The sequence below is a fragment of the Emys orbicularis genome, chromosome 2 (genome assembly GCF_028017835.1).
Source record: "Emys orbicularis isolate rEmyOrb1 chromosome 2, rEmyOrb1.hap1, whole genome shotgun sequence".
Lineage (NCBI taxonomy): Eukaryota > Metazoa > Chordata > Testudines > Emydidae > Emys > Emys orbicularis.
The window spans coordinates 15415939-15429495 of record NC_088684.1 but is presented as its reverse complement, the minus strand read 5'-3'; positions in this window follow the sequence as shown (position 1 = coordinate 15429495).

The following is a 13557-nucleotide window of genomic DNA, read 5'->3' as shown; positions in this document are numbered from 1 at the left end:
TCTCTTTTTTAAGCTAAACAGTCCCAGTTGTCTAAATCTCTCCTCATATGGAATCTGTTCCATACCCCTAATCACTGTTGACCTTCTCTGTACCTTTTCCATTTCTAATATATCTTTTCTGAGATGGGGCAACCAGAAATTCACACAGCATTCGAGGTGTGGGCGTACCATGGATTTATGTAGTGGCATTATGATATTTACTGTCTTATCATCTATCCCTTTTCTAATGGTTCCTAACATTTTATTAGCTTTTTTGACTGCCACTGCACACTGAGCAGATGTTTTCAGAAAACTATCCACAATGACTCCAAGATTCCGGTCTTGATTGGTAACATCTAATTTAGACCCCATCATTTTCTATTTATAGTTGAGATTATGTTTTCCAATATGCATTACTTTGCATTTATGAACACTGAATTTCATCTGCCATTTTGTTGCCCAGTCAGCCAGTTTTGTGATATCCCTTTATAACTCTTCACAGTAAGCTTTGGACTTAACTATTTTGAGTAATTTTGTATAATCTGAGAATTTTGCCACCTCAGTGTTTACCCTTTTTCCAGATCATTTATGAATATGTTGAACAGCACTGGTCCCAGTACAGATCTTTGGGTTACCCTGTTATTTAGCTCTCTCTATTGTGAAAACTGACCATTTATTCCTACCATTTGTTTCCTATCTTTTAACCAGTTACTGATCTATGAGAGGACCTTCCCCCTTATCCCATGACTGCTTACTTTGCCTAAGAGCCTTTGTTGAGAGACTTTGTCAAAGGCTTTCTGAAAGTCCAAGTACACTAGATCCACTGGATCACATGTTTGTTAACCCCCTCAGAGAATTATAATAGAATGGTGGGGCATGATTTCTGTTCCCATGTTTACTCTTCCCCAACAAATTGTGTTCATTTATGTGTCCGATCATTCTTTTCTTTATTATAGTTTAAAACAATTTGCATGGTGCTGAAATTAGGCTTACAGGCCTACGTTTTGGAGCTTTTCTTAAAAATTGGTATCACGTTAGCTATCCTCCAGTCATCTGGTACAGAGGCTCTCTTATTCCTATCTTTTTTATTGTCCTGATGTGACAGAGTGCTAGGAGGTAGTAGGTGAGCCAGAACTCTGATCACTCTCGCACTAATTAATTCCCTCAGAGAGGTATGATGAGGCAATAGAATATAATTATCTAATCAGGCTGACAGGCCAGGTAAACTAAAGGCTTAATTAGCCAATCAACAGTGGGTTATAAAATGTGTAAGCAAGGTCTGCATGAGTTCCCTGCTGACATCTAGTGATGCACTGGGGGAAAAGACCTCAGGAGCAGATTGTATTTACATAGTCACGCCTATTTTGACTTGGCATTCAGCAGATAGACCTGCTTTTCCACAGTGATCAATTTTGGCTGGTTTGGGGTTATAATTCACCCTGATCAGAAAAATTATCTGATGAGAGATCAGTGAATTTCCTTCTACTCTAAAAGCAATATGGTTGCTACCACTATCCTGAAGAAGGGATTCTAGAAACCAAATAAAATAGAAATTATCAAAGTTGGGGAAAATAAAAAAGGCTGCCATCCACCTGCAAAACATAAGAATTGTAAGGATAGTAAAATGGGAGTGCTTTGAAGCTAAGCCTCCATTAGGAGCTTATTTGGATGTTTTAGGGAGAGTCCTGCTATGCTTATCCTCAATTCTCTGATGATAGAAATAGGAGGAGGGGTGGGTTATAACACTCCAATCTGAAGAAGACAATGGGTGATTTCATTCATGTTTTGGCTTTCCCTGGACTGCTCAGACTGGCAATAGGACAAAGCTGTTCCTAAAATTCTTGCACTGCTCCACAAGGTATCCCCTCTGGCCAATGTCAAATGACCTATTTGGTCAAAGCTGCAGGTGGCTCTTTTGCTAATAAATTGAGAGAGCCTGCCACCATCTGGGGGTCTAACTCCAGATGGGCTGGTTATGAGATCTTCAGATAGCTGTGAGGCAAAAGGGACAGCTACTGATTCAGCACTTGTTCTAGTTACCACTTGTAAGATTTATTTTCCTCTCTTGTACTTCACAGATGGCAGGAGTCAGGACTGCAAGTTGAGCCAGTTGGGAATTTTTTGATAAAACGGTTTTCCAACGGAAAATGCTGATTTGTTGGAATTGAAACTTCTAATGGGAGCATAATGGTTTTGATGCAAGTTTCTCAGGTCCAGGAAGTAATTGCTGGTTAAACAGAGAAAGAGGGTGAGAAAAATCAAAATACCCTATAGCCTGGTGATTAGGGCTCTCTTCCCCTGCTCCCCCTCCCACCCTGCTCTACCTGATTTGGAGCCTTCATTCCCTAAGTAAATTCAACAAATATTCCTGCTTCTGTTATATATCATAGTCCACTTCTTAGGAGTGCTGACAATCTCAGTGCAGAGTAGTCATGTCACCACTGTTGTGATGTGCTAGATGGCCATTAGTTCACTAAATTCTTCGTATTGGTCACCTTAGCCAATGCCAGTGCCATTTCCTTGCCTTTGCTCGAAGTCTTCCCTATACATTAGTGTCTGGGAGAAGATGGAAGAGATATTTATATATAATCTGTTTCATTTTGGATATCCATATTTAAGAGATGAGCCTACTTTCCACCCTGGAGGCACACTGCTACAAAAATCCCATTGTAACGGATCTGCGGACCATAGCATGAAGAATAGGAAAATGTATCCATTCTTACATACAAAGTTTCCTTTCTTCAAGTAATAAAGTTCACAGAGCCAGCTCACCCTGGAGAAATGGAGACAAATGTTTTAAACCTTGGTCCTCACTTTTAAAACTTGGGGCAATCCCACTGTATAAGGAGAAGCTTGTCAGCAGACCTGCAGGCCTTCCAGCACTGCTCGGAGGAGCATATCCATCTCCCCCACCACCACCAATCTCTGACTGCAGAGGCTCTGGTGTGGGGCTGAATGTGTGTGTGTATGTGTGTGTGGGAGGGGGGCTGTGCACCAGGTGCACATAATGTTCAGACCCCTGCTCTGAGAGAGCTCACTGCAGGGCAGCATGCCAGGGAGGGGACCTGGGAGCAGGGATGGAGGATCCACCACCATGTGGATCTTTTATCCTCACCCTCATTAGAGGGAAATCATAGGGGGCTACAGAGGCCACACCAGCCATGTATGTGGAGTGTCCTCTCGCTTACAGCAGTGTACGTTGGGAATAATTGAATTGACGTCCAAGAAAACGCACTGAGAAGAGAATCGCCCAAGAAGTTCAGATAAACTTTGTCCAAACTCCTGGGTACTTAATCAGAACTGAATGCCAAGCCATGATGTTCTCCTGTCTCTAGCCACTGGTACATATCTTTATGATTGGCTTTCTTTGCCCCCAGGCAAATAAGAACCATGTGTCTCCTCTCCTTTTGATTTCACTTTGTTTCTTTTGTTATTCTTTTCTTCCTCAATAGCAACGATAGACATATTTATTCAGAATCCCTAATAGGCGAATGCATTCCCGCATGTGTGCTAATGTGTTTTCTGTCATGGTATTCATTATTACTTCAGCCTCTAATAATGTTCTCAGCTTGATATGGTTAAGAATAATGAAGCATTTATTCTCATTCAAACAGCTAATTAAAAGGCTCAGTTTTATTTCTGTGAGGTGTGCTGATGGCTTAATTATAGCCATACCGTTCAAAACACTTCTATTTTTTGGTGTCCCTCTGTAACTGTGCAGTGTCTGTACTTTTCATTTTCTCCATGACAGTATGTATTACGGTGTGGCAGTGGAGAACAATATAATGCAAGTCAGAAAAACATCGTTTATGCAAGCAAGCTGTGATGTTATGATGTGTGATTATTTTTGCGAAGCTTAGACTAAAAGCCCTATGGAGCAGGGTGTGTGTGTGTGTGTAAGTAAAATGGGGCTGTGATTGGGGCCTGTAGGTGGTACCCTCAATACAAACAATAAATAATGAAGCAGGGATGATAAATAGCTAAATGCCCACACAGGGCCTGATTCTTCAAAGTGGTGGAGACTGATACTGTATAAAAAAAGGAACATAACTAGTTACACTAGTACAGTCACTACTGTTACAAAATTGCAGTACATCTTGTACAAAGTGTGTCATGTAAGGCAGTGTTTCCCAAACTTACAACACTTGCGTACCCCTTTTGAGACATTTGTCTTACCGGCATACCACTTCTCTGATGAAGATAATTTGGGTGGGAGGGGGGTGGTAGCCACATTTTTATAACACACTCCTAATTCATTTCATTCTGGATTAAATGTTTATTAGAAATAAATACAAAATTATATTACATACAGTTGAAACAAAACTTTTAATAGAAATAATAGTTACATATAGAAATAGTACTAGAAATAATTAAAATAGAAGCAAATCAGTCTGGCAGAACAGTGTGTGTGTGTGTGTGTGTGTGTGTGTGTGTATTAGTGAATTTGTATAATTCTGAAATTAAAATACGCTGGTTTGGTTAGGTTAATGAAGAAAGTACTAGATACTTACTATTTTGGTATTGAAAATTTTTCAGTACAAACCAAATTATTCAATGTGAGGGATGGAACTGCTTTTGACTAGACACTATCGCGGGGATATCTGGCTCAATGTTTGTGATCTTAAGACGAAGATAGGGCTCCATGTCAATAGGACGATTTCGTTTTTTTGTTTTGATGCCAACCAGTGTAGAGAATCTGATCTCGCACAAATACGAGGTGGGAAAAGGCAGAAGATACTTGACAGCTTTGTCCGATAGAGCTGGAATATTCAGAGCTAACCCCCAACCAAAATGACGTCAGTGTATTTTGTTCAAATTGTGTTTTCAGGAAGCTATCTGAAGCCAGCTCCAAGAGCAGAGAGGTTATTTGGCAATGTTTGAACATTGATGATAAAAGGGTTCCTTATCCATTCAAAGGTGCCGTCCGGTTCAGGGAAATACTTACAAAGATCTTTCTGCAAGCTTTCCAAATGCTGCTTCATGGTTTGCAACACATCACTATCAAGTTTGTTAGTCGAGTTTATTACTAAGTTATGAAGAGATGGAAAGGAATCCAGTTCACGACGACTAAGATGTTTATGCCACAGTTTCAATTTTGCGACCGTGGCGCTCACTTTGTCTTGAACATGGAATACGGATATGAGTTTCCCTTGCAAGGATAGATTGAGGTTGTTTAAATGAGCAAAGATATCTGCAATGTATGCTAGTTTGCATAGCCATTTCCAGTCGTGTATATGGTCTCGCAGGTTAAGGGTTTCATCTAAAAAAGCTTGCAGTTCTTCTCGTAGCTCAAACAGGCGATTCAGAACTTTTCCATGCGAAAGCCAACGCACTTCAGTGTGAAATAGGAGTTGTGTGTAATCACTGCCCATCTCATCACAAAGCTGAGAAAACAGCCGGGCGTTCAGAGGGCAGCCTTTCACAAAATTGATTTTCACAGCTTCATCCAGTACTTGCTTTAGATCTGTCTGCATGTTCTGGGTGGCGAGTGCTTCCCTGTGAATGCAACCATGAGTTGATTTTGCTTCTGGCGGAACTGCTTGAATACGTGCAACAAACTCCTTTCTTCGAGCCAATCATGGCTCTGGCGCCATCCATGCTTATTCCAACACAACGACTCCAATCCAAGTCACTGTTTTTGATAAAGTCATCAATAACTTTAAAAATAGCTTGTCCAGTTGTATGTGTTGGCATAGGTTGGCAGAACAAAATATCATCATGGACTTCATTATTCAGCTCGTATCTGACAAAACAACAAAAGATTAGCTAAATTCACAACATCAGTGGATTCATCCGCTTGCAGTGCATAGTAGCGACTCTTGTACTCTTGACAATAATTGCTGCTTTACATTTTCGGCCATATCTGTGATTCTACGATGAACAGTGTTATTTGAGAGGGGAACACAATCTATAGCTTTGCTAGCCTTGTCTCCAATCATCACTTGCACCATTACTTTGGCTGCAGGTTTTACTAATGTCTCGCCAATCACTTCAGCAGCTCCGGACTTTGCAATTAAGTACGCCACACTATATGAAGCTTCCAAAGCTTTCATATTTTCACCGTCTGTCACATTAGGAATTGTTTTCTGGGACTGTTGGAGATCTTTGCGCCTATTTTCGAAGAATTCTACAGGTTTTCCTTCATATACTTTGTTTGCTATCAAAATGGCGTTTTAGGTTGGATGGTTTCATACTGTCATTTGTGAGTCTCGTAACAAATCACACATAGTGGAACAGGCTCCACCTCATTGCCAGTCCACGAAAATCCCAGTTTAAGATATTCTTCAAAATATTTGCGGGCTTTTTTCGTTTCCTTACAGATGGTTCATATGGTTCACTAATTTGGTCATCACAATTGTCTGATGTAGCCATATCATTGCATTTTTCAGCATAATAATCACTAACATTCGTATTTCCTTCATAATTTTCTTTTGTACATTTCAAACTTCCCGTTTTTAGCCAGCGATCCATTGTAAATGGGTTTAACAAAAACAAAAAGAAATTTTGTATATTAATACACACCAAGTATGTACTTGCCAGGAGTAGTTATTCACTTTTATCTTTTATCCATCAGTATGACTTCTGCACATGCCACAAAGGCACGTGTATTGCCTGAGTCGCAGTAATGCCGCACGCGTGGTTTGCGTCGGCACGGCAGCCGATTTTTACTGGCATGCTGCTGCCAGCCGGGGTCCCAGCTGGCGGCCCGGCTCAGCCCACTGCCGGCCTGGGTGAATGGGACCCCCAGCCGGCAGCGGGCTGAGCGGGACCGGCGGATGGAACCCCGGGCCGGCAGCGGGCTGAGCCTCTCAGCCCGCCGCCAGTCTGGGGTTCTGTCCGCCGGCCCCACTCAGCCCGCTGCCAGTCCCTTGTCAGCCGGGTTCCCGGCCGCTGGTCCTGCTCAGCCCGCCTTCAGCCCCTTGCCACCCAGGGTCCCGGCCACCAGCCCGGCTCAGCTCGCTGCCGGCCTGGGTGAATGGGACCCCCGGCCGGCAGCGGGCTGAGTGGGACCGGCGGACAGAACCCCGGGCCAGCAGCGGGCTGAGCCACTCAACCCACCGCGGGTCTGGGGTTCTGTCCGCTGGCCCCGCTCAGCCCGCTGCTGGCCCCTTGCCAGCCGGGGTGAACAGGCCACGTACCCCTTGAAACCCTTTCACATACCACCAGGGGTACGTGTACCACAGTTTGGGAAACACTAATGTAAGGTATAAATGGAAAAGTTATAATCTGTTAAGTATGATTATCCTGTTTAAATCCATGTATAATCATTATTTATGAAGTTACAAACACATAGAAAATATTTATATCTCAAACATATTGTTTTATTGGGTGACGCCCCAAGACAGATTTTCATCTAGACGAGCCAGCCTGATTGATGACCCATTAAGGACAATCAGCTGGCCCAATGAGTCCCTCCTGGAGACGTTCCAGAGCGCACTGAGGCAATAGCTGCCCCATGATTAAGCAAGGCATGTAAGAACATGTGATAAGGACATATGCTCTAAGGCTCCATCTTTTGCCAGTAACTTTCCATGCACTGGGGCTGAAAGTATAAAGGGAGACTGACATAATTTCTCTCTTTTCAGTCCTCTGCACTGTGATTTTCTAACAAAAGGAAGCTTTGTTAGGACTGGGACTGATGACCCCCAATCTTTTTGGGTGTTTCAAGGAGACTTTTTGCAAGCTAGCAGACTTACCATCACTGCAATGAACCTGATCCATAGACTCTGAAATCACTTGTAATGTATATGATTCCTTTAACCATTTAATAACTTTCTTTTCTTTTTTATTAATAAACCTTTAGTTATAGTTTTGCTAAAGGAATTGGCTGCACCATGGTATTTAGTGAGATCTAAAGTATATATATTGACCTGCGGGAGTGACTGATCCTTTGGGATTAGAAGAACCTTATGGATGATTAATCTGGTTTTCAGTAACGTCTCAACCCAAAGACCAGCTGTCTGGGTGGTGATAGGGGCTGGATTGCCTGAAGGAGACTGTGTTTGCCCTTTGTTAACTATGTAGTGATACAGGGGCTCATTTTGTTACTGGCTTGGTGAACTCTGTTAGAATAAGCAACAGTTTTGGGGTGTGACTGCCCTGGTGTTTTTAATCAGTCTGTCCTGAATTTGCCATTCTCATCTGTGACCCACAGCAGGCACTGTGACAGTTAAGGGCACTAAGCACCCCACAGGATTGTATCCTTACAGTACAGTGCATCAGAGTAACCCTGGAGCTACATTAGGATGCCTTAAATGACATGGGCTTGCACAGAACCTTACTGACATTTGGCACATCTTGTCACTTTTTATAACTTTAGTGTAATAGAGTAGATGATGTCTTGAAGTGCTCGGTAAAGGCTTAGAAGTGTTTGAGACCATCAGAGTCATGTGGTCACAATCCCGTTGGGGGCAATCCCAACTGTAGGAGTCCCATTCACAAAGAGCACACCTGTGTTTTAGGTCCGGATGGGGTCACTTGATGTTTGGCAGCCAGGAGGAAGTGCCGGGTTTGGGACATTTATCACTGCATGTTGTGTGAGGGATTGGAAGCAAGGAGGAAGGCAAGGGCATGGTGCTGGGGGAATCCATTCATCCCTTCCTCATCCATGCTACACCCATTGCAGCAACCACCTGCTGTGCAATGCCCTCTCCCTGCAATTGAAAGAACTCAGGGCACAGGTGCCTCTGTCCTAGCCTGAGGATTCCACTCAATTGTGTGTTTTGACACAGTGGAATCAGGATTCTCAAGCAGACCGGGCTTCACCATGTGCAGTCTGGTTCAGGGTTCGGAGTGCCCTGACAGAACTGGCCCAGCAATAGGAAAATTTATCTGCGCTTACCTGAATGTTTCCTTTTTCTGAATAATAAAATCCATAGATGCCTTCCAAGGGATACTTTGGCCTATTTGCAGCATGGGGGCAGAACCAGGCCAGTCAGCCTCCAGTAGCTGAGGAGTGCCCCCCCCCCTTGTGAAGTTCTCTCCAGTTGAGTTAACCTCCATAGCCAGGATAATTCAAATCTTCTTTCCTAAATTACAGATTGTGTTAAATATACTTTGAGGAGAAAAAAAAAAAAAAGCCAACTTGGTCAATTCCACTTGATCACAATCTCCATCTGAAACTTGATTCTGCATCATTAAAGTCAATGGGAGTTTTGCCATTGACTTGAAAAGGAGTGGGCCTTAGTAGCCCCTTTTCACCAAAAGGAGCACTTATTTGTAGAAACTAGCTGGAATGCCCCCCGGGCTATGCCCCCCATTGTCATCACAGACATTATGTCCCATTTGCTTGGGGAGCTTCTTGAATTAAGGCACTGAGACGGAGACAGACACAGGAGGAAATCCCGGCCCCATTGAAATCACTGGAAGTTTTCAACCACAAACTTTAAGCCTGATCCAAAGTCCACTAACATCAAAGGCAAGACTTTCATTGACTTCAGTGAGCCTTGGATTAGATTCTATGAGCTTCCTTAGGCATATCTCCACTGCCTGAGTTTTCACAGGACACTGCAGTTAAACTCCTGCAGTTCTGTCCCAGAATGCATTGGGTGCAATTTAAAACCCGGTGTGCATTCTCTGGGGCACAGTCTCTTTGGTTGTTCCAAAGTCCTAGTCAGAAAACTGAATGGGATATTCCCTAAAATATCATCCCCAGTCTCTTTAAAGTATCTCTCACTAGGAACTCAACAAACAAACACCTCTCTAAAGTAACTGTTAGTGTTCAACCACGTCAGTTTGACTTTTGTCCTTTGCTCCAATATACCACTTCTCCTGTGTATTGGATTTTTGATTGAGAGGATCTGCAATAATTATTTAAAAAGCTGTGATTTTAATAAATACTTTGTGAGGTTCAAGCCATTTTTTTTTCAGAAAATGAGCTTCATCCCTAATTAATGTAATGGGATAGAACAGCTAATGTATCAAATTTCATGCATTTGAGCCCAGAGGGGATCAAGAGGTAGAGCTCTCAAAACAAAGACATGATTCATTATATGAAGCGGAAAATGGAAATAATCACATTTGTGGAAATGAATTGTGAAGGAGATAGAGGCTGAAAAAAACAAGCTTGGATAAAAAGCAAGAAATGCACCTGTTGTTAACAAAGAGAAGAGTCAAAGCCTGGAAAAAATATTGTTTGGTTTTATCTGTTGCTCTCCAGTAATTCCTATCCAAAAAACCCTGATAAAAACTGGAAAAGGAAAAAAACCCATCTAGCAGCATGAATCAGAAAATGCTGAAGTTCTTGCCATTTTAATGTTCGTGATCCTTTTCTCTGAACCTACCAGGTGTCTGTGTGCTTTTTTCCCCAAGGGAAAATAAAATAAGCAACCATTTCCTGCAGGAAAAACCCACACAACAATCAAATTAAATGCTACTGTGTTCCTGGAATTTCAAACTCCTTCGCCTTCCAGCTGTTTTCTCTTCTGTCATCCATTAGTCTCAGAGATGACTGTCTGATCCAGGGGCTGTGGAGCACTATTTAAAGTGGGGAGACCACAGAATTGCCTCCCCCTGACCCTCCTCTTCCCCTCGCAGGTGTTTCTCATCCAAGCAGCCTGACTCCCCTGGCCCATGAGCCCCTACACTCACCCCTCCCAATTTGAGTAAGTGGTGGTGAGACCTGGTGCACAAAGTGCCACTCAGGTCTGGCCCTGCCAAAAAGTGGGTGAGCCATGGATGGATTCCCTCCCCCCCATCTCCATGGCCAAGTTCAAGTTTTGTAAACAACATATGTTTATGTATGCAGTGTAGTTTTAGACATGTTGGTCCCAGGATATTTGAGAGGCAAGGCATGTGAGGGAATATCTTTTATTGGACCAACTTCTGTTGGTGAGAGACAAGCTTTTGAGCTACACTGAGCTCTTCCTGAGCCCCCACTTCTAGCTGTCAAAACAACCCTCCAACCTCTCCAAGCTCATCATCAGAAGCAAGATCCACACAGACCAAGACACACCAACTCAAAGCAGCATCAGCTCCTGCCAGAACTCAGTTGCAAAACCTGCAGACTTACCTCCACTGCTATGATGATCAACACCCCCGAAAACACACCTTTCAAGATCTGTGGGTCTTACACATGCCTAGCACAACATGTGGTGTACCTCATCCAGTGCACTAAATGCCCCCAAAACAACTATGTGGATGAAAGCAGACAATCACTTGTTCTCAAATGAACCCACACAGAAAAATGATAAGACAATAACACCACATCACCACAGCAGTCACTCTATACCTGACCTATCAGTCCTCATCCTCAAAGGAAACCTGCACAATGCTTTCAAAAGACGAGCCTGGGAGCTTAAATTCATTACTCTGCTAGACACTAAAAATCATTGTCTGAACAGAGACACTGGATTTATGAGTTATTACAACAATCTATAACCCACTAACCTCGTCTTTTTGTCCTATGACTGCAGAGGTGTTAATGGGCCACTCGACCTTGAATGGTCCCTACGGGTATGTCTACACTGCAGCTAGGAACCCGCAGCTGACCCATGCCAGCCAACTCGCACTCACAGGGCTTGGGCTGCAGGGCTGTTTCATTACAGTGTAGAATTCCCAACTTGCAGGATCTTAGAACCTGGGCTCTAGCTCAAACCCAGAAGTCTACACTGCATGGTCCCTACGGGTATGTCTACACTGCAGCTAGGAACCCGCAGCTGACCCATGCCAGCCGACTCGCACTCACAGGGCTCGGGCTGCAGGGCTGTTTCATTACAGTGTAGAATTCCCATCTTGCAGGATCTTAGAACCCAGGCTCTAGCTCAAACCCAGAAGTCTACACTGCAATGAAACATCCCCGTAGCCCAAGCCCCACTAGCCTGAGTCAGCTTTCATGGGTCAGCCACAGGTTTTTCATTGCAGTGTAGACATTCCTTTAGAATATGTGCTTACTACTTATGCTAAACAATCTGTTCCACCTTGTATTTAGCTGTGACACTGGGATTACCTTTCCCAGACCTGAAGGAGAGCTCTGTGTGGCTCGAAAGCTTGTCTCTCTCACCAACAGAAGTTGGTCCAATAAAAGAGATTACCTCACGCATCTTGTCTCTCTAATATGTTTTACATGTCCTTTATTTGCTGCTGTTGTACTGCTCCTCTTTCCCTGTCCTTATCTGCTGTCCTTGTTTCCTGTGTTTCTCTATTTGTAGACTGTAAGCTCTCAAGGCAGGAACAGTCTGTCTTTTCTGTAAAGCGTGATGAATAGACTGAGTTACTTCCTTAATAGAACACACAGACTCTGAGTTAATGCCTAAACACACATCCTTTACTAGTAACTCATAACAATAATGCGCTATAAACCTCTTCTCAATCTTCCTGCCTGAGGCTGGTTGTCCCTAGGGTTTACCAGCAGGACTTTCTGGCCAAGATTTTCAAAAGTGACTAGTGATTTTGGGTACCCACTTTTAGATGTCTTAAAGGGGGTCTGATTTCTCAGAAAATGCTGAGCATGTTCCCTCCCAAAATCAAATTCTGTTTACGTATCTCAAAATGGGCATGCAAAAACTGAGGCAATTGAATGCATTGGTCATCTTTGAAAATCAAGGTCAGGGATTCCTTGCTGTTCAGTTTCCTTTCCTAACAAAGCCACTTCTATCTCCGGGATGTCCAGGGTAGAGTTCTGTCTATCTAAGGAATTTATATGGCCCCCATCATCAGAGTATCTGAGCACCTCACAATTGTCTGGTGAGGTAACGGAGCTCTATTATCACCATTTCACAGATGGGGAACTGAGGCCCAGAGAGACTAATGGACTTGCTCCAGGTCACCCATGAGGTCTGTGGCAGAGCAGGAAATTGAACTCAAGTCTCTCAGGTCCTAGGCTAGTCCTATGCCCAAACCATTTGACCATCCTACCTAGGGTGCTGCCGTTATACTAAATTAGCAGATTTATGCTGGTTTCTAACACCTAATGACAGCTTGGATCATTAGAATACATGCTTCATACACATTTTTGTCACCATATCTGTGTTAACTAGCAAAACAATTATTACATGTCAGTTACTGATGCAAAAATAGTATGGAGAGTTCTGAATACAACTTGCGGCAGTGAGCAATGAGCTATGCACACCATGTTGTGTTGTGATTTGTGGCAACAAGAGAAAAAGGGAGGTCATGAGTTAGAAGTTCTCTAAGACTGCTAAAGAGTTGTTTCCTTTTCCATAAGAACACAGGGCCTGTGATGTGAGAATTAAGTCTTCAAAGAAAACCGAGGTGAAGGATTAGTCTGTGGGATGGAAACATTATGTTCAAACACTTTTGGAATTAGAATTGCACATTACCAGGGTGAAAGTGGCTTTGTAATATAGTGCAGTGTGTTATCTGTCAGGAGAGAGAGTTATTGCAGATTACTTGAGTCAGCACTGCATCCACTAGCAATTTTGTGTATCTAGCATTGATTTGGAAGAGAAGATAGGAGAGGGTTTTTGATGTCTGAGTGGGAACAGCAGAGAAGGAAATGTAATACTCAGTGGGTATTTGAAATACATAAATGTTGTAAAACTTGAATTATTCAGGGCTCAGAGATTTGGATTTTTGGAAGGAGTCATAGGGGGAAGAAAGTTACACATTGTTTGGATT